The sequence below is a fragment of the Chionomys nivalis genome, chromosome 11 (assembly GCF_950005125.1).
Source record: "Chionomys nivalis chromosome 11, mChiNiv1.1, whole genome shotgun sequence".
Classification (NCBI taxonomy): domain Eukaryota; kingdom Metazoa; phylum Chordata; class Mammalia; order Rodentia; family Cricetidae; genus Chionomys; species Chionomys nivalis.
Window position 1 is genome coordinate 67,285,381 of NC_080096.1, and position 21,585 is coordinate 67,306,965.

Here is a 21,585-nt window from a genome sequence, read left to right on the forward strand (position 1 = left end):
TCTGCAGACTAAATTCTGGCCTAGTACATGCTATGCTTATATCTTCTACTGAATATACTCCAAGTTTGCTGGTTCCCATTTCTGTTCCTATTTATTATCTTGGAACATCTTGACATAAAACTGGACCTAGAGAATGTTAGTGCTCTTTGTCTAGACATACTTGTTACTAAACATAGATCATTAACTCAGGTCCTTTCATATGTTCTCTGTCCAAGCCAGGTATTGCTTCAACTAGGGAAAATTTTCTGAATAAAATGTATAAAATAAAAGCTTACATATGTGTATACACATGTATGACTCATCTTTAAACACTAGAAACATACATAAGCAGTGCACTTGGCATAACTTTTTTTTTTTTGTATTTTAAGCTCACAGATATCTGACAACAACTAGTATTTTTCTCTGAGGAGTCTACTCTATTATGGCATTAATTTGTTAATTAAAAGTTCTTGAAATAATATATGCTATGATAGTTTGATGGTCTGGTGTTAGAGCTTCCTTATAAAAGTTTACCATAATGGTGGAAAGAAGTGGGTCAGACAGGAGGAAAGAAAGTCTTAAGAAGAACTGTAATTCTAGCATGGAAGTGTAAATTTAAAATCCTCATGATGCTGTAAACATAGTTAGTTCTGTATGCTGTGATTGAAAGTTTATAGATACCACAGAAACCATGAAAGTATTACAAGATTAAATAATGCAATGCTAAAGATGTTTATCACCACATTTTTGTAATGTATTCTACAAATTCCAACTGTTTCTCTGATTTTTTTTATTTTTATTCTTTTTTAATTAAAATTTCCACCTGCTCCCCGTTCCCCATTTCCCTCCCCTCCTCCCAAATATTGCCCCCTCCCCCCACTCCCCTCCCCCTATGCCCAGTCCTCTTCTCCTCCCCCCACCCCATTCCCCCTCCTTCTCTATACTGAAGAGCAGTCCAAATTCCCTGCCCTGCGGGAAGACGAAGGTATTCTATCTATGTCCAGGAAGGTGAGCGTCTAAACAGGCTAAGCTCCCATAAAGCCAGTTCATGAATTAGGATCGAAACCTAGTGCCATTGTCCTTGGCTTCTCATCAGCCTTCATTGTCCGCCATGTTCAGAGAGTCCAGTTTCAACCCCTGCTTATTCAGTCCCAGACCAGCTGGCCTTGGTGGGCTTCCAATAAATGAGTTCCACTGTCACAGTGGGTGGGTGCATCCCTTGTGGTCCTGATTTCCTTGCTCATGTTCTCCCTCCTTCTGCTCCTCATTTGGACCTTAAGAGCTCAGACCGTTGCTCCAAATTGAGACTCTGTCTCTACCTCGATCCATCGCCAGATGAAGGTTCTAAGGTGATATGCAAGATATTCATCAGTATAGGATAGGGTCATTTCAGGTTCCCTCTCCTTAGTTGCCCAAGGTAATAGCTGGGGACATCTCCCTGGACACCTGCGAACCCCTCTAGAGTCAAGTTTCTTGCCAACCCTAAGATGGCTCCCTTAGATAGGATATATACTTCGCTGCTCCCATATCCTCCCTTCCTATATCCCAACCATCCCAATCCCCCGAGCTCCTTCCATTCTCCCCTTCTCATGTTTCTCAACCCATTTCCCCTTTGCCCCATGCCACCTCACCCGCAAGTTCCCAGTTTTTGCCCTGCAATCTTGTCTACTTCCCCTCTCCAGGCGGATGACTATATGATTTTCTTTGGGTTCACTTTCTTATTAAACTTCTCTAGGATCACAAATTATATGCTCAATGTCTTTTATTTATGGCTAGAAACCGATTATGAGTGAGTACATCCCATGATCCTCTTTTGGGGTCTGGGATACCTCACTCAGGATAGTGTTTTCTATTTCCATCCATTTGCACACAAAATTCGAGAAGTCATTGTTTTTTACCGCTGAGTAGTACTCTAATATGTATATATTCCACACTTTCTTCATCCATTCTTCCATTGAAGGGCATCTAGGTTGTTTCCCGGTTTTGGCTATTACAAACAATGCTGCTATGAACAAAGTTGAACAGATACTTTTGTCATTTGATGGGGCATCTCTTGGGTATATTCCCAATATTACTGGATCTTGGGGTAGGTTGATCCCAAATTTCCTGAGAAATCACCACACTGATTTCCAAAGTGGTTGCACAAGTTTGCATTCCCACCAGCAATGAAAGAGTGGTCCCCTTTCTCCACAACCTCTCCAGCAAAGACTATATTTGGTGTTTTTGATTTTAGCCATTCTGACAGGTGTAAGATGGTATCTCAAAGTTGTTTTAATTTGCATTTCCCTTATCGCTAAGGAGGTTGAGCAAGACCTTAAGTGTCTTTTGGCCATTTGAATATCTTCTGTTGAGAATTCTCTGTTCAGATCAGTGCCCCATTTTTTTTATTGGGTTCATTAGCATTTTAAAGTCTAGTTTCTTGAGTTCTTTATATATTTTGGAGATCAGACCTTTGTCTGTTGCAGGGTTGGTGAAGATCTTCTTCCAGTCAGTGGGTTGCCTTTTTGTCTTAGTGACAGTGTCCTTTGCTTTACAGAAGCTACTCAGATTCAGGAGGTCCCATTTATTCAATGTTGTCCTTAATGTCTGAGCTGCTGGGGATAAACGTAGGAAGTGATCTCCTGTACCCATATGTTGTAGAGTACTTCCCACTTTTTCTTCTATCAGGTTCAGTGTGTTCAGACTAATATTGAGGTCTTTAATCCATTTGGACTTGAGTTTTGTGCATGGTGATAGATATGGATCTACTTTCATTCTTCTACACGTTGACAACCAGTTCTGCCAGCACCATTTGTTGAAGATGCTCTCTTTTTTCCATTGAATACTTTTAGCTCCTTTATCAAAAATTAGGTGTTCATAAGTTTGTGGGTTAAAATCAGGGTCTTCTACTCAGTTCCATTGATTGACTTCTCTGTTTTTATGCCAATACCAAGCTGTTTTCAACACTGAGGCTATGTAATAGAGTTTGAGGTCCGGGATGGTAATGCCTCCAGACTATCCTTTATTATATAAGATTGTTTTGGCTATCCTGGGTTTTTTGTTTCTCCATATAAAGTTGATTATTGTCCTCTCAAGATCTGTGAAGAATTTTGATGGGATTTTATTGGGGATTGCATTGAATCTATAAATTGCCCTTGGTAGAATTGCCATTTTTACTATGTTGATCCTCCCAATCCAAGAGCATGGGAGATCCTTCCATTTTCTGGTATCCTCCTCAATTTCTTTCTTCATTGACTTAAAGTTCTTGTCAAATAGATCCTTTACTTCCTTGGTTAGAGTTACCCCAAGATATTTTATGCTATTTGTGGCTATCGTGAAGGGTGATGCTTCTCTGATTTCCATCTCTGCTTCCTTATCCTTTGTGTATAGGAGGGCAAATGATTTTATGGAATTGATCTTGTATCCTGCAACGCTACTAAAGGTGTTTATCAGCTGAAGGAGTTCTTTGGTGGAGTTTTTGGGGTCACTTATGTACACTATCATATCGTCTGCAAATAATGAAAGTTTAACTTCTTCCTTTCCAATTTGAATCCCTTTGATCCCCTTATGTTGTCTTATTGCTATTGCTAGAATTTCAAGCACTATATTAAAGAGGTATGGAGAGAGTGGACAACCTTGTCGTGTTCCTGATTTTAGTGGAATAGCTTTCAGTTTCTCTCCATTTAATTTGATGTTAGCTGACGGCTTGCTATAAATAGCTTTTATTATACTTAGGAATGACCCTTGTATTCCTAATCTCTCTAAGACCTTTATCATAAAGGGATGTTGAATTTTGTCAAATGCTTTTTCAGCATCTAATGAAATGATCATATGTTTTTTTTCTTTCAGTTTATTTATATGATGGATTACATTGATAGATTTTCATATGTTGAACCAGCCCTGCAACTCTGGGATGAAGCCTACTTGATCATAATGGATAATTTTTCTAATGTGTTCTTGGATTTGGTTTGCCAGTATTTTATTGAGTATTTTTGCGTCGATGTTCATGAGTGAGATTGGCCTGTAGTTCACTTTCTTGGTTGTGTCTTTGTGTGGTTTTGGTATCAGAGTAACTTCAGCTTCATAAAAGGAATTTGGCAATGACTTCTCTGTTTCAATATTGTGAAATACATTAAGGAGTATAGGTATTAGGTCTTCTTGGAAGTTCTGGTAGAATTCTGCATTGAAGCCATCTGGACCTGGGCTTTTTTTGGTGGGGAGGTTTTTTATAACAACTTCTAATTCTTCGTGACTAACAGGTCCATTTAGATTGTTCACCTGGTCCTGGTTTCACTTTGATATATGGTACTTATCTAAAAAAGTGTCCATTTGTTTAACATTTTCCAATTTTGTGGCATACAGGTTTTTGTAGTAAGATCTAATGATTCTCTGAATTTCCTCTGTGTCTGTGGTTATGTCTCCCTTTTCGTTTCTGATTTTGTTAATTTGCGTATTCTCTCTCCGCCGTTTGATTAGGTTGGATAGGGGTTTATCAATCTTATTGATTTTCTCCAAGAACCAGCTTTTTGTTTCATTGATTCTTTGGATTGTTTTCTGTGTTTCTATTTTGTTGATTTCAGCCCGCAATTTGATTATTTCCAGTCTTCTACTTCTCCTAGGTGAGTCTGCTTCTTTTTTTTCCTAAAGCTTTCAGGTGGGCTATTAAGTCTCCAATGTGTGCTTTCTCCGTTTTCTTTAAGTGGGCACTTAATGCTATGAACTTTCCTTTTAGCACTGCTTTCATAGTGTCCCATAGGTTTGAGTATGTTGAGTCTTCGTTTTCATTGAATTCAAGAAAGACTTTAATTTCTTTCTTTATTTCTTCCTTGATCCAGGTGTGGTTCAGTAGTTGACTGTCCAGTTTCCATGAGTTCATAGGCTTTCTGGGGATAGCACTGTTGTTGAATTCTAACTTTAATCCATGGTGATCTGATAAGATACAGGTGGTTACCGATATTTTTTTGTAGCTGTGTAGGTTTGCTTTGTTACCGAGTATGTGGTCTATTTTCGAGAAGGTTCCATGAGCTGCAGAGAAGAAGGTATATTCTTTCCTATTTGGGTGGAATGTTTTATAGATGTCTGTTAAGTCCATTTGATTCATTACCTCCCTTAATCCTCTTATTTCTCTGTTAGGTTTCTGTCTGATTGACCTATCCATTGGTGAGAGAGGAGTGTTGAAATCTCCTACTATTAGTGTGTGTGGTTTGATGACTGCCTTGAGTTTTAGTAACGTTTCTTTTACATAAGTGGGTGCTTTTATATTAGGGGCATATATATTCAGGATTGAGACTTCATCCTGGTGAATTGTTCCTGTTATGAGTAAAAAAATGTCCCTCTCCATCTCTTTTGATTGATTTTAGTTTGAAGTCAACTTTCTTAGAAATTAGTATGGCCACACCTGCTTGTTTCTTAGGTCCGTTTACTTGATAAACCTTTTCCCAGCCCTTTACTCTGAGTAGATGTCTGTCTTTGTGGTTGAGGTGTGTTTCTTGTAAGCAGCAGAATGTTGGATCCTGTTTTCATATCCAATCTCTTAGCCTGTGCCTCTTTATAGGTGAGTTGAGTCCATTGATATTAAGTGATATTAATGACCAGTGGTTGTTTACTCCGGTCATTTTTCCTTTCTTTCTTTCTTTCTTTTGGTAGTAGAGTTTGTGTGTTTCCCTTCTTCAAGTTGTGCTGGTGAAGGGTCATTAGATGTCTGAGTTATTGTGGGCATTGTTGGATTCCTTGGTTTGTGATTTTCCTTCTATTACTTTCTGAAGGGCTGGATTTGTGGCTACGTATTGTTTAAATTTGTTTTTATCCTGGAAAACTTTGTTTTCTCCATTTATAGTGAACGAAAGCTTGGCTGGGTACAGTCGTCTGGGCTTGCATCCATGGTCTCTTAGTTTCTGCAGTACATCTATCCAGGACCTTCTGGCTTTCATGGTTTCCATAGAGAAATCAAGTGTAAGTCTGATAGGTTTACCTTTATAGGTAACTTGACCTTTTTCCTTTTCCTTTGCAGCTCTTAATATTCTTTCTTTATTCTGTATGTTTTGTGTTTAGATTATTATATGACGAGGAGATTTTTTTTTTTTTTTGATCCAGTCGATTTGGTGTTCTGTATGCTTCTTGGACCTTCAAAGGAATATCTTTCTTAAGGTTGGGAAAGTTTTCTTCTATAATTTTATTAAATATGTTTTCTGGACCATTGAGCTCTACTTCTCCCTCTTCTATCCCTATTATTCTTAGGTTTGGTCTTTTATTGTGTCCCAGATTTCCTGAATGTTTTGTGATGAGAATTTGTTGATTATGCTGTTTTCTTTGATGAGAGTGTTTATTTTCTCTATGGTATCTTCAGTGTCTGAGATTCTTTCTTCTATCTCTTGTAATCTGTTGGTGGTACTTGTCTCTGTAGTTCCTGTTCGTTTATTCAAATTTTCCATCTCCATCCTTCCCTCGATTTGTGTTTTCTTTATTACTTCCACTTCATTCTTCAGGTCTTGAACCGTTTCCCTTACCTGTTTGATTACTTTTTCTTGTTTCTCTTGGTTTTCTTGGGTATCTTTGAGATATTTATTCATTTCCTCTACCTTTTTGTTTATAATCTCTAATCGATTATGGCAGTTTTTCACCTCCTGTTTAAGGTCCTCTATTATTTTCATATAATTCACTTTTGAGTCGAATTCTTCTAATTCTTCTGGATTAGGGTGTACACTTCTCATTTCGGGATTCCTGGATTCTGGTGATGTCACGTTGCTTTTCAAGTTGTTGGGGGAATTCTTGCATTGGCGCCTGCCCATCTTTTCCTTCAAATGGAGCCAGGAGAGGCCTGGTGTCTTGGACCAGTCTTTGCTGTGAATAACTCTCTAGGTGTATCTCCTCAGTGTAGGGGCAGGAACGTTCCCTTCCAGATGAACTCCTCAACACCAAAACAGGGATGCCTGGTATTCCAATGACCCGCGGAAAAAAGGCCGAATGCAAGGGGTAGGGCGGGGTGGAGTAGAACACAGGCGACACTGCAGTACAAGCTGGAGGTGCCTGCGCTCCCTTTCAGGGGTTGCAGAGGCCTGCCTGCTAGGCAGGCACTCACTGCTCTGGTTGGGTAGCCTTAGTGTAGGGGGCTTTGTGCTCTCTACCGGGACAGTCCGCCCCAGGATAGCACACACTCACCCGTCCAGATGAAACTTCTTGGCACCTACACAGGAACTCCTGGTAGCCCCAATGAGCCAGGGACCAAGGGAAGTAGGGGGCAGGCAGAGCAGGTCCAGGAGAGCACAGCAGACACTGCAGCCCCAGCAGCAGGGGCCCGCGTTCCCTGGCAGGGACCTTGAGGCCTGCCCTCTAGTCAGGCACTCACTGCTCTGGGTTGGTAGCCTTAGTGAAAGGGCAGGAAACTGTTCCACAGCAAAGGACCTTGCAGACAAGGCAGGCTTGGGGGTGGGGGTGGGGGCGCGTGTGTAGGAAAGAAAGCCCTGCAGCAGGAGCTGGGGAGGCGCGTTTGTGCTCTCTACTGGGACAGTCCGCCCCAGGATAGCACACACTCACCCGTCCAGATGGGACTTCTCAGCACCTACACAGGGACTCCTGGTAGCCCCAATGAGCCAGGGACCAAGGGATGCAGGGGGCAGGCAGAGCAGGTCCAGGAGAGCACAGCAGACACTGCAGCCCCAGCAGCAGGGGCCCCGCGTTCCCTGGCGGGGACCTTGAGGCCTGCCCTCTAGTCAGGCACTCACTGCTCTGGGTTGGTAGCCTTAGTGAAAGTGTTTCTCTGATTTATCTGTGCTTTGGAATTGGACAGAAAACTTTCTAAATCTTAGCTTCCATCCATGCACAGTTATATCTGGAATCCCACCTTCAAATTAAATATATTTTATATCAAAGAAGATGGAATTTTACTTTTAGGTACATGCTTTCTTTGATCATATTATAGTAAAATTTTTGGGCTCCTTTTAACTTGCTGTAAATGTTTGTTGACAAATAAATGACAATTATAGTAACTTATTTTATGACTTCTAACGTTATTATTTATCTTTAATATAGACACAGAAAGAATTTTCTCACCATTATTTATAATTCCAACTGGGTTTGCCACAAACCACTGACAACTGACTGGCCAGGTGCCTTCAGCACCCACTGGTATATGCAATGAATGCATAAGTGCTTTAGGCATTTTTAGTCTTGAGCAAATGAAGTTTAAGGCAAAGGAAAAATAATTACCTTTGTTTTGGATGAAATGGCAAAAGAAATTATTTAATTGCTGCCAAATCCTTGGAAAGATACTGAAACTCAAGCTCTGAGAACAGGGCCTGCAGCAGAAAGCAGGGTCATAGGCAAGCCATGAGACACTTTGCTTGCGCACTCATTACTGGGCATCCTTTGGATTCTTTCAATTGCATTTTATTACATGTTATCTGCTTAATGAAATTATAATTAAAATTTGCATTTTAGTTTAATTATAGATTCTTTCCCACACTGGTGCCCATTCCTGAGTATTCTCAGTGTCATCGGTGCACATTCCATTTTAATTTGCTAGCTTCTTGGGGGAGAAGAGTGTACCCACCCCAGAAAGGATTAGTCGTCATGACTCGGTGGGCTGAAAAGCATTTTTTGAAAGGGAAGTGCAATGAAAAGAAAAAGAAGATTCTGTTTCTTCTTATTAAATGATTAGCTCTGATATTTTATGCAAGAGAGAAGTTGGAATTGTTTCTCACTACAACGTGCAATATGCTTGCTTTGAAAGTCAGTAGAAAGAAATACGCAAAGTGCATATCTCCCATAATGGGAAAAACATCATTTGGAAATGTAACATATGCAGACTCTAAAACGAAGAGCCAGGCTTCCACAAGGAACCTGTAAGAACTGCTGTTGCTAGGATAACATATTTGATATCATCATTTTTCTTTGAGGTTTTGTTTTTTTAATGAGATGCATCACTGTTAACCTGGGAGGAATTTAAACATAGCTTTTTACATGACTACACACATGGGATAGTAAGTCTCATGATGATTTGGTTGTTTATTTTGATGCGCTGAAATAATTTGGCTTCATATTTCAGGCTTATGTATAATGTAATTCAGTCAATAGGTATTTATGAATTATGTACAAGCCAAATAGTGTTAAGCTAGAGAACATCTAAGGCAACTGATGTGTGGGACACCACTGCAACAAAATAGCCCAATTCTCTGCCGATTTCACAAGTCTGTGAGGTAGCAGTTAATTTCAAAGCCTGAATCACTTTTTATGTAATGAGTGTTTATGACAGCAACTCAGTTGGCAAGATATTATAGTTGAAGGAGTAGTTCAAGATCCTGAGGCAAAGTTCTTGTCTTTATGGTACTTTTTGGTGTATAATTCAGAAAGCCATTTTTAGTTATTACAAAAGTTTTGTCAACAGACAGCAGCAGACTCAACGGAAGAAATTACTAGACTTGAAAGTCGTGGCTGACTGGTCTACTTTTAGGTCCTCACTAATTATCTGCACAGTCCTGGCACTTTCCAAACTTTTCCCCAATGAGGCTTCCTTGTGTGTCTACTGAAAATCATAGGAAATGTCAATTTTGCTTCCTCAATTAACACATTTATAACCTACCCCCGTTTTGAAAATTCCAAGGTTCCCATGAGTCTTTTAAAGATTCGTTTATATTCATTCAATTAACTGTCAGTAAGAAATAATGGATCAAATTCCTATCAAGTGGTCTGAAGGCGTTAGGGACTCTAAAGGAGTTTTCTTAAACCGACTTATATGATACAGCCTGGGGAATCCAGCAAGACTGTGTCAGAGAGGCAGAGAAGGAGGTAACTGCTCAGTCTGGTGGTAAAGGGTTGGGAGATAACTGGGAAGTCATTGGCCTTCAGTCCACATTTGGAAGCCACAAGAAGCAGAGTTCTCATATCAGTGAATGAATGAGGCAGGCATGGTTGACAGCAGTCATAAAGCAGAGTTCTGTCAGTGAGAGGAAAGGCAAAGGTGCAAACCCTCAGGCTTGTTTCTTCGACCTTTCTATATCTCAGATGCCACTGGAACATGTGAGCTGTATTTACTGTAGGTCTTCCCACGTCAAGTAACCTGTTCAAGAAGAGTTCTCATAGCTGTGTGCAGAGTGGCTCGCCTTTCAGTTGATGCCATTTCTAATCATGCTGGCAACCAAGATTAACCATCATAGACCCTGAGAAAACCTTCATTGTATCAGCCTGTCAATTATAATTTTCACAGTGGTCTCAAGATACATTTTAAACACTATTTGTATGCCATCCCACATGGCTGCTGGGGTGACTTTTCACATATCATGCCCACTGTGTGGTCAAATTCCTGTTAGAAAAATACTCAAGCAGCCACTGGGGGGCTGAAGACACTTTTGAAGAGACCTGACAAAAAGCAGCCATGTGTGCTGAAAGGGCTCCTGGATACAGTGCTTCACTCTCTGTTCTGGAGTCAACAGTGGATGTCCCAAGGAAATGAGTGCATTTTAGGTTTTTGTGTGTTTGTATACATGCATGTGCATGTTCTTGTGTTTGGGCAGTAAGTACATCAGAAGAAAAGCTGCAGTAGATATTTCTTAGGAATTTTTTCCTCTTTCAAAATAAGCATTTGACACTTGTCTAAGCACAATCTATTTTGACCGCCTAATTTTGCAGAGAAAGGTCTGAGGTCCAGATGTAAGAGTGGTTTTAGTTCCTCTGTACTTCCTGTGCTAGTACAGGTCAGCAAGGAAAACACAAGGACTTCAGAATGTGAGCTTTTATGAGGCAAGCTACATAATTGTAAAGTTCTCTTCCGTGGCATCTAGATCATCCATGCACAGATGTTCTGCATCACAAGTATTTTTAGAGTTGAATTCCTGAATTTATGCCTTACAACCCAGAAGATAGGAGAATGTGTGTTCTGACTTCTTGGAAAACGTGTGCTTAAAATTAGCTGACTATTTTCCAGTTAACAAATGAGATTTGCTGTCAGTGTGCTGTGGGGTGGAGGTGAGTCGCTGTTGGGAAGGGGCTACAAATGGTGCCTTACCAGGCTACTCTGCTCTTACATTGTGTTTTCAACTCAACACTTTGAAAGGAGAAGTTATTTGAAAATTGTCACGAGTCTGTTGGGATGCCACTTCTGACATGCTTCAGCCAATATCATTCAACTCTTGGCTCACTGTTGGGCGGTAGGAGGAACCAATAGATTATATTTTGTATTTAAAGTGAGGGGAAAAAGAGACTATAATACTTTATGTGAAACATATTGTTTATTCTTTCATGCCTCCAGTCAACTTACATTTTCTGAGTGTCTTTTTTTGCTAAGCATTGTATTAGGTGCTAGATATGACTTAAAAGCAAACCCCTTCTGCAAAGCAACTTCCAAAAATTTTGAAAGAAAGAAAATGAAACAAAACTTGCATTTCCAGATTATCACATAGAGTGGAAGATATCTCAAATTTTTCCATACCGGGCACATACTCCAGGCAAAGATTGGAAGAGAGGATGGTTTAAAAAGAGTATATCAAGACTCAAGTTAAATGGGTTTTAGTGTAGAAACTGGGAAATAATGGGAAAATACAGAAGTGAAATACATTATGTTCACTGGTGTCCCTAGAATGGAAGAGGAGTGTGACTGAATAGGGGCACATGACTCCCAAGATACCCAGACTGAGAACTGTATAGTGTAGCATAGAAGGGAGAACGCTATTGTGTGATTTTAGCAGGAGGACAGCATGGAGTGGATTAACCTTTTGGGTAATGTCCCTGTCATGATATGGAAGATGGGCTGAGATGAGAATAAAATAGGAATCAGCAATTATTATTCTTGTTATTATTATTATTATTACTGTTGTTGTTAGCATTATCATTATTAAACTAGTCTTGGCCTACTTTGAGAAACTTTAGGTATCACACTTCCCTCCAGTTAAAACTTAGATGAAGAGTCAGAACAAAATTCAGAAATGAGTGAATCTTCAGGTTGTAATTCTAATTATTCCATTCTTTGATGAAGAAAATGAAAACCAAAAAACAGATATGACTTTCTCAAAACCAAAACAGTTTGGACAAAACGAGAATTCAGATTCTGATCTCCTTCCTTAAAAACAAACAAACAACAATGAAAGCAACAACAAAAACCATGGCTTAAAATTCACAAGGATCCAGCCCTTCAGCTTCTGAGAAATATTTTAGCGATTACATTAATGATGTGCCTGTGTTAGCAGTACCATAAAGCAAGTGACCTTCATGGGTAAGTCTCTGTGGTTAAAATTAAAAAGACAAAGTAAGATGGAATCCGATTATTGATGTAATTAGTTGATAATCTTGTGAAGTGACAGATTCATTAATGCCTAGTATTGATTGATGAATATGGGATATTCTGATTTCTGAGCTGGAACCCAAGTCCAACATTCAGAAATAGCAAAGAGCCCGTGTCCTCCATCAGGCCTGTAAGGTGCATCGCAGAAGTAGCGCTGCTCACACAGCCCCAATTTAGCTCCTCCTTTGCCTTCTGTTGTCAGAGGTTTGAGCTTTCTGAAAACCAAGCATTTATAAGACAAGGAAGAAGTCTCATGATTAACTTTTCTTTAGGATTGTATGCTTCCCAGTATCCACATACCTGCAACAGAAGATATTCATTGAGATTCTGGTACTTTGTATGTAGTCGAAATTTCCTTACGTTTTGATAAATGGATGCTTGCGATATGTATAATAGTGTAGTGACTCCTTTATTCTAAGAATGCCGATTCTTTTTAAAAATTTACGTATATGAGTGTTGTCCCTGCATGGATGTGTACCTTGTCATATGGTGCCCACAGAATCCAGAAAAACAGTCTCAGATTCCCTGAGCCTGGAGTTACAGATGATTGTTAAGCAGCATGTGGATGCTAAGAATAGAATTGTGGTCCTCTGGAAAAGCAGTCAGTGCTCTTAACTGCTGAGCCATCTTTAGCCCCTCAATATCTAATTTGAATAGATCAGTAGATTCTAAAATAAAAAAAATAAAGAATATGTTACAAGTACAGTAATTGTTCAGGTATACTTTTTGTCAGCTTTTGAACTTGAAAATATTAACTATGGGATGCTTTGGATAATTTTTAAGTTCTGTGAGGGCACACAATTTACTTAAGATAATGGTCTGTGAACCCTGGGACACAAAGCCTAATTATCATCATAATGGGGTTCCAAACACCTTTATATGTCACTGTTCCACTGTTACTGGGACATAAAGAGGACCTTAAAGGGGTGCGATTTCTTGAGATTCGTATTTGTTGTGGTCTTTACCACCCCTACATATTCTTAATTTAGGAAAAGTAATTTTAAGATGCAAATCTTTTTAGGAAAATGAAACAAAATTCAAAGTTCAGTGTGTTTTATTGATCACAGTATACGTGGACACAATATTTCTTTCGGGTACACTATGGCTCAGCACTCCCAATACTGATGTGCATGGCATTGCCATCATAAGTCATTTTAAGCATTGTGATCTAGACAAAGCAAACCTTAAGACATCAAGTAGTAGACATCTGTTTACCAAGTTGGTTGTTCACAATTATTATTTTTATTGGAAAATCACAACTATCTTCTAGAATAATATCTATTATATATAATATGACATTATATATTATAATATATAATATATAGCACCATTTTAGAATAAAGACAATGTAATAGTAGATAAATAGATAACACACAATAAATAATAATACTAGTGTGGGGTAACCACAAAAATCTTTTCATGAGTTTTCTTAAATGATACACTCACTCTGTGCAAGCTATATCAAAAATATCTCTTCCTGTCATTACCAATTTATGAAAAAAACTAGGTGGCAGAATGTTCTAAGCATTCTGGTGTCAGTCTAACTTAGCAACTTAACAACATAAGTTGACTTTCATGAGTATGTGCAACATACACTACTTTATTTTTAAAACTTTAAACTTGCTTGTTTACTTGGAAGTGGTAGTATTTAAGGTTTATATTGCTCTATTTTGATCAAACAGTATATAAACTATATAATATGCAATTGAGCAGAGCATAAAACAATCCTTTATATCTTATATTATAAGATAACTCTATATCTCTGAGAGGTAATTAACAATTTCCCTTTGGATACTATCAGTGCCCATCAATTTGGCCATAATAAAGATAGAAAGACACTTAAGGATCATAGCTGGTACCATGGTGCATTTAAAGACAACCTGCAGCAAACTCTCTTTTCTGTCTCTTGACTCTTCTAGAGAACAGTTGTGACTCATGGCTGATTCTGAGAAAATGATGTCTTTTACTCCCTCACTTATGAAAGGAAACTTTAGGGGTTGGGACATTGTTCAGTACATAAAGTGTTTCAACTGAAGTTAAATCTCAAGTACCCACAAGAAAGCTGCCTATAAGAGTCCTGGGTTCAGGTGTGAAACACTGCTTAAGTAAATAAAGTGGAAAGGGATTGAAGAAGACAGATGGCGTCAATCTCTGATCCTCACAAACACACAAACACACCACACCACACACATGCACACACATACACACAAACATACCTCACACACCACTAATATACACACCAACATTGGTGAAATCTAGGGAAAGATGTTGGCAGAGTCAAACGAATTAATTCCTTCACTTTTATTTCTTTACTCACAACTGTAAAATCACTAAATATCCACCTATAATTAAATTGTCTCGGGGGCATAGCTTACCACACACAAAATTATTACATTTTCTTTGCAATATGAGATCATCCAGCAATGGGGTTCATTTTGACTAACAGGTCAATGTTAGTCTATCATAGTGAAGACATCACAAACTCAGGGTTTGAACTGTTGTTCATATTGCATCAAATGTCTCAAAGCAAGAAATCACAAACTCTAGTTTTCAACTTACTTCCTCCTTCCCGTCTGCTTGAAGACCCAAGCCTATAAATGGCTCTACCTAAGTAAATCAACATGACCCCTCACAGGGCTCCTGGATGGTTGTCAGGTGACAGACACTTCAATAAGAACATAAAACATCAAAGGAATGTGATGACATATGTGGAATATAAGAGAAAAGCTAGAGTGATGCCAAATATAAAGCAATCAGGGCCACAAATTCTTGGGATGAAAATTTATTTTGAGTGAACTAGTGATTATACTTAGGTGAAAAACCAGTAACTTAATCTCTTTCTGTTAGAACACATCTCATTGTGGTCAAGAAATAGGACCAGTTTGTGGGTCCTATGGGATGATTATTATCCACACATGACCATTTTGAACTTTCTAGGATTTTCCTTTACACCCACATTAGGAAGAGCAACAAGAGCCTTTCCCATCACCTTGTGTTCTGTGGTCTAACCTCTTTAAGGGTACTGGTCATTGGAATAGGTTTAGCTTAATAATACCTTTTTTACCTTCTGGACTTTTCAAAGAGTGATATTCAAATACCTCCTGTATCCTTTCCTTTCTCCTTCCTTTTATTTGCTGGTTTTAGCTAAAGGAGTTTCTCTGTAGTGAAATAGCTATCTTCAGAAACTTACTCATGACTTCCCAGATATTTGGCATCTGCGGGGAAGATCCTTGAAAACAATCAGTGACCTCAAATGTGGCTGGGTGTTTATATCTATCTATCTATCATTCTATCATTCTATCATTCTATCTATCTATCTATCTATCTATCTATCTATCTATCTATCTATCTATCTTCTATCTATCCACCCATCTATCTATTTATTTAATTTAGCTTTTTTTGTTTTGTTTTGTTTTCTTTTTTATTTATTTATTTATTTATTTATTAAAGATTTCTGCCTCCTCCCCGCCACCGCCTCCCATTTCTCTCCCCCTCCCCCATCAAGTCCCCCTCCCTCGTCAGTCCAAAGATCAATCAGGGTTCCCTGTCCTGTGCGAAGACCAAGAACCACTCACCTCCATCCAGGTCTAGTAAGGTAAGCATCCAAACTGCCTAAGCTCCCACAAAGCCAGTACGTGCAGTAGGAACAAAAACCCATTGCCATTGTTCTTGAGTTCTCAGTAGTCCTCATTGTCTGCTATGTTCTGGGAGTCCAATTTTATCCCATGCTTTTTCAGACCCTGGCCAGCTGGCCTTGGTGAGTTCCCGATAGAACATCCCCATTGTCTCAGTGTGTGGGTGCAGCCCTCGCGGTCCTGAGTTTCTTGCTCGTGCTCTCTCTCCTTCTGCTCCTGATTTGGACCTTGAGATTTCAGTCTGGTGCTCCAATGTGGGTCTCTGTCTCTGTCTCCTTTCATCGCCTGATGAAGCTTAATATTCAGGAGGATGCTTATATGTTTTTTTGGGGGGTCACCTTCTTATTTAGCTTCTCTAGGATCACGAATTAAAGGTTCAATGTCCTTTATTTATGGCTAGAAACCAAATATGAGTGAGAACATCCCATGTTCCTCTTTTTGGGTCTGGCTTACCTCACTCAGGATAGTGTTTTCTATTTTCGTCCATTTGTATACAAAATTTAAGAAGTCACTGTTTTTTACTGCGGAGTAGTATTCTAATATGTATATACTCCATACTTTCTTCATCCATTCTTCCATTGAAGGGCATCTAGATTGTTTCCAGGTTCTGGCTATTACAAACAATGCTGCTATGAATATAGTTGAGCATATACTTTTGTTGTATGATAAGACATCTCTTGGATATATTCCCAAGAGTGGTATTGCTGGGTGCAGGGGTAGGTTGATTCCAAATTTTCTGAGAAACCGCCATATTGCTTTCCAAAGTGGTTGCACAAGTTAGCATTCCCACCAGCAATGGATGAGTGTACCCCTTTCTCCACAATCTCTCCAGCAAAGGCTATCATTGGTGTTTTTGATTTTAGCCATTCTGACAGGTGTAAGATGGTATCTTAAAGTTGTCTTGATTTGCATTTCCCTGATCTCTAAGGAAGTTGAGCATGATCTTAAGTGTCTTTTGGCCATTTGAATTTCTTCTTTTGAGAATTTTCTGTTCAGCTCAAAGCATTCGACAAAATTCAACACCCATTTATGATAAAGGACTTGGAGAGATTAGGGATACAAGGGTCATACCTAAAAATAATAAAAGCTATTTACAGCAAGCAGACAGCTAACATTAAATTAAACGGAGAAAAACTCACAGCCATCCCACTAAAATCAGGAACATGACAAGGATGTCCACTTTCTCCATACCTCTTCAATATTGTGCTTGAAGTTTTAGCAATAGCAATAAGACAACATAAGGGGATCAAGGGGATTCGTACTGGAAAGGAAGAAGTTAAGCTTTCATTATTTGCAGATGATATAATAGTATACATAAGCAACCCCAAAAACTCTATCAAAGAAGTCCTACAGCTGATAAACACCTTTGGTAATGTGGCAGGATACAAGATCAACTCCAAAAAATCAGTTGCCTTCCTATACACTAAGGATAAGGAAGCAGAGAGGGAAATCAGAGAAGCATCACCTTTCACGATAGCCAGAAATAGCATAAAATATCTTGGGGTAACTCTGACCAAGGAAGTGAAAGATCTGTTTGACAAGAACTTTAAGTCTTTGAAGAAAGAGATTGAAGAGGACACCAGAAAATGGAAGGATCTCCCTTGCTCTTGGGTTGGAAGGATCAACATAGTAAAAATGGCAATTCTACCAAAAGCAATCTATGGTATCAATGCAATCTCCATCAATATCCCATCAAAATTCTTCACAGATCTGGAGAAGACAATAACCAACTTTATATGGAAAAACAAAAAACCCAGGATAGCCAAAACAATCTTATACAATAGAGGACTGTCTGGAGGCATTACCATCCCTGACTTCAAACTCTATTACAGAGCTACAGTATTGAAAACAGCTTGGTACTGGCATAAAAACAGAGAAGTCAACCAATGGAATCGAATAGATGACCCTGACTTTACCCCACTAACCTATGAACACCTGATTTTTGATAAAGGAGCTAAAAGTATACAATGGAAAAAAGAGAGCATCTTCAACAAATTGTGCTGGCAAAACTGGATGTCTATCTTGTAGAAGAATGAAAATAGATCCATATCTATCACCATGCACAAAAATCCAAATGGATTAAAGTCCAAATGGATTAAAGACCTCAATATTAGTCTGAACACACTGAACTTGATCGAAGAGAAAGTGGGAAGTACTCTACAACACATGAGCACAGGAGACCATTTCCTACGTATAACCTCAGCAGCACAGACACTAGGGGCATCATTGAATAAATGGGACCTCCTGAGACTGAGAAGCTTCTGTAAAGCAAAGGACACTGTCACCAAGTCAAAAAGGCAACCCACTGACTTGGAGAAGATCTTCACCAACCCTGCAACTGACAAAGGTCTGATCTCCAAAATATATAAAGAACTCAAGAAACTAGACCGTAAAAGGCTAATCAACCCAATTATAAAATGGGGCACTGAGCTGAACAGAAAATTCTCAAAAGAAGAAGTTCTAATTTAGCTTTTTATAAAATTTGAAAGTCTTCATAAATCAATATTAAAACACTAATATTTCACAGGTTAAGTCCTCTGAGCTCTATGATAATAATGAGACATTCTCAAATGAACACAGAATAATGCAAAAATTTTACTTGAGTTTCCATTAAATAATTGTTCTACTGTTTAAGGATTAGTTCACACCAACTCTTTTGTGTATTGTGTCTTCTTTATATGAATACCAGTGGAACTGAATATTATTTTTATGTATAGTAATTAATATCTTTTTTGGAAAAAGAACTAAAATGAGTAAACAATTCTTTGAAACTTGATTTTTTTCTTTGTAGACTAGGCTAATCTTGGACTTGCTATCTTCATGTTTTCACCCTTCAAATCACGGAATTATAGACTTGAGCCACCATTTACAGCTAATTTTACCTTCCTTAAAGGATTTTGTTTGTTCCCCACCAATTATGTCATAAAGTTTCTAATTGTGTGCTGGAGAAATGGTTCAGTGGGCAGAGTGACTAGTAGACAAGCCTGGGGATGTGAATTTAGACTCGTATACTCTATGAAAAGCTATAAGCAGTAGCATGTGACTGTAAACCCAGTTCTTCAGTGATGAGATGGGGCTGCTACAAGAGAATTCCTGGGAGCTCACATGCCAGCTAGTCTAGTATACCCAGTGATAACCAGCAAAACGTCTGACCTCCATAGGCATTGTGTAACATATACACCTTGACCAAAGTCACAAACACATGCGCAGATGAAAAAACAATTCTAATTATGACAAAGAAAATAGGATATTTCTTAAAGTATTTCTAATGCAATTACAGTATTTGATGATATATATCATATTTGGGGAATACATAGGAGCATAATTACCTGCAGGACTTCATGCAGAAAGAGGGAAACTTTTGGTGATCGGCAGGGAAAAATTATGCACTTCAAGCTGAACGAGATTAACAACTGAAACATACTTTGTCCAGATGCTTACCCAAGGAAGACTCATTTTAAGTAATTGTTAGGCTCTCACAATTTTAGAGGATTTATGCAAATCTTGCTGATAAGTAAGCTGTCGCCACACATCCATTGGTGGCTGTTCCACTGAACTACCACACATAATACTCTGGGCTGAATTTCCCTTTCCTATTCATCAAATTCATTGTAGAGAACTTTGCAGGTTCCCCATTGCCGCACTGTATAGCAATAATACATCAACCCAGTTATGTGATAAGCAAAACTACACCCAGATTTGGTAAATGTTTAGTGTGGGAAGAGAGGAAAACAATCAGTTTTGGTAAAAAGTTCCTTGGTAAGGAACTTCCCTGCTACCTAAGAATGCAAACAGCTGGTTAACCAGGGACTGCATTTCTGTGTGAAATTTAGAACCGTTCTTGCTGAGGTTGTGGTCCTTCTACTTTGTCTTTTCCCTATTTTCCTTGTTATTATTCTTGTTTATTAATCTTTGAAGACTTTTATTCACCAAGTTTTAGCTTGTTTTCATTTCAAATAAACTGATCTTCAAGAAGAAAAAAATAATGTTCTCTTTCCTAATATAAAATGTTCCCATCACAGGTTTATCTACCCATCATAAATACCAGAGCAGTAACTTTAGTACAATTTCTAATGTGGTGACTACTCCTGTAACCAAACAGATGTGTTTAGAGGCTGGTTAAATACTTCCTTTCTAAGATCATCTCTGACTTTGTGGTGCCATGTGTTTCCATGATAATTTATTTTAGCTTGGTAGTGATGCTGACCTCCACGATTTTATAAAATCCTGCTGTCTCACCCCCACAGTCACAGGCATTACACTTTGGATTCTTGTCTTTCTTTACCTTGGAGAATATTAAGTGTATCTCTACCATTTAAAGAGATTTTCTTTTCCTCTCGTCATGCCAGACCCTACATAAACGGAACCTAGAATTACATCTATTAAGTTCCATTTTAAAGCTTCATTCCAACAAAATAAAAGAAGTGAAAAGCACTGACATTTTTACTTTAGTTTCTCTAAATAAAAGCTTGTCCTCTGAGTCTGTGTTCCTCAGGCATTTTGTAAAAAAAAAAAAAAAAAAAAAAAAAAAAAAAAAAAAAACAGAAAGAAATGTAGCAAACAGCAATTTCACCATGAAAATGAAAAGCAGTGTAGCAATACGAGGATGAAGGCACATCAAAAAATATAAATACAAAACATTTGGGGGTTATTATGACTTATCAACATTTTGCAGTTTTTCAGAGATGGTACTTTTGGCCACTTCTTGTGTCCCACAAATTATTCTAAGCAATTCATTTTTGATAAATAATTTTACATTTACTAACAACTCACTGTGAAAGGTGAGTTTCAAAGAACTACATACAAATTGCGTAAAACTGAAAGTGCCTGATAAAACAAAAAAATAAAGATTCAAATCCACAAACCGTCCAATTCTATTTTTGACTATGAACCAAAGTATTTCATGTAGTATATTCTTCTGTTTATAGATATATGTATAGAGTAATTCTTAATCCTCTTATTATCCCTGTTGTTACAAACTGCTAAAGGTGTGTGTGTGCACCTGTATGTGTGTACCTGTGTGTATCCATGTCTGTGCACACATACATGTCTATACTCTTCTGTGTATCTTCAGCTTGACTGCATTGCCCTTGCTCTAGAAAGCTCACTGTTGCGATTTCCTTCCACTGTGAGAAAATTCTGCATCATTTCTATGCAGAAATTGATATCCCCGAATTTACTATTTAAATTCAGTTGACTTGATTATCCACGTAAGTACCTGTAACAACAAAGTCTTATGAGGGTTTTGTTAAACAATTAAATGTAAAAGAAATTTGTTTTATTTCTTTGTATGGTTGTTATTTATCATTCAGTGTAAAAATTTCACTCGAATATACTGCTAAAGATAACAAAGAATATTGTGTTCTGATGCTTTAATTTTTTCTTTCTTTTTTTTTACTTATTGGTTTTACATCTGCATTGATAGGTTAATAAGTCCCCCAAACATGAATAAAATAATGGGTTTCTTTAATTCTTTTTACATTTCAATGAAGTTCTTATAATTGCTACAACACATGTGTCAAGAAAGTCCTCAGATTTAGACATGTGCCTTTACGGAATACGTCTTTGAAAATATTTGGAAATTAGAAATGTAATAGAATAATAAAATTAAAATGAGGACATTTGGTTCCATTTCATCTTTTGATTCTTAAAGTGCTCAAGTTCATTTAAACAACACATTCAAGGCTATTATTTGTGCATTTATTCCAGATTCATTGAGAA

At 38.1% G+C, this 21,585-nt stretch overlaps 1 protein-coding gene across 31 annotated transcripts in view; it reads left to right on the forward strand.

Annotated features, from left to right (window-relative positions):
* Ptprd (protein tyrosine phosphatase receptor type D) overlaps window positions 1–21,585 on the forward strand; it is a 2,217,081-nt gene that overhangs the window by 779,541 nt on the left and 1,415,955 nt on the right. The window lies entirely within an intron of this gene.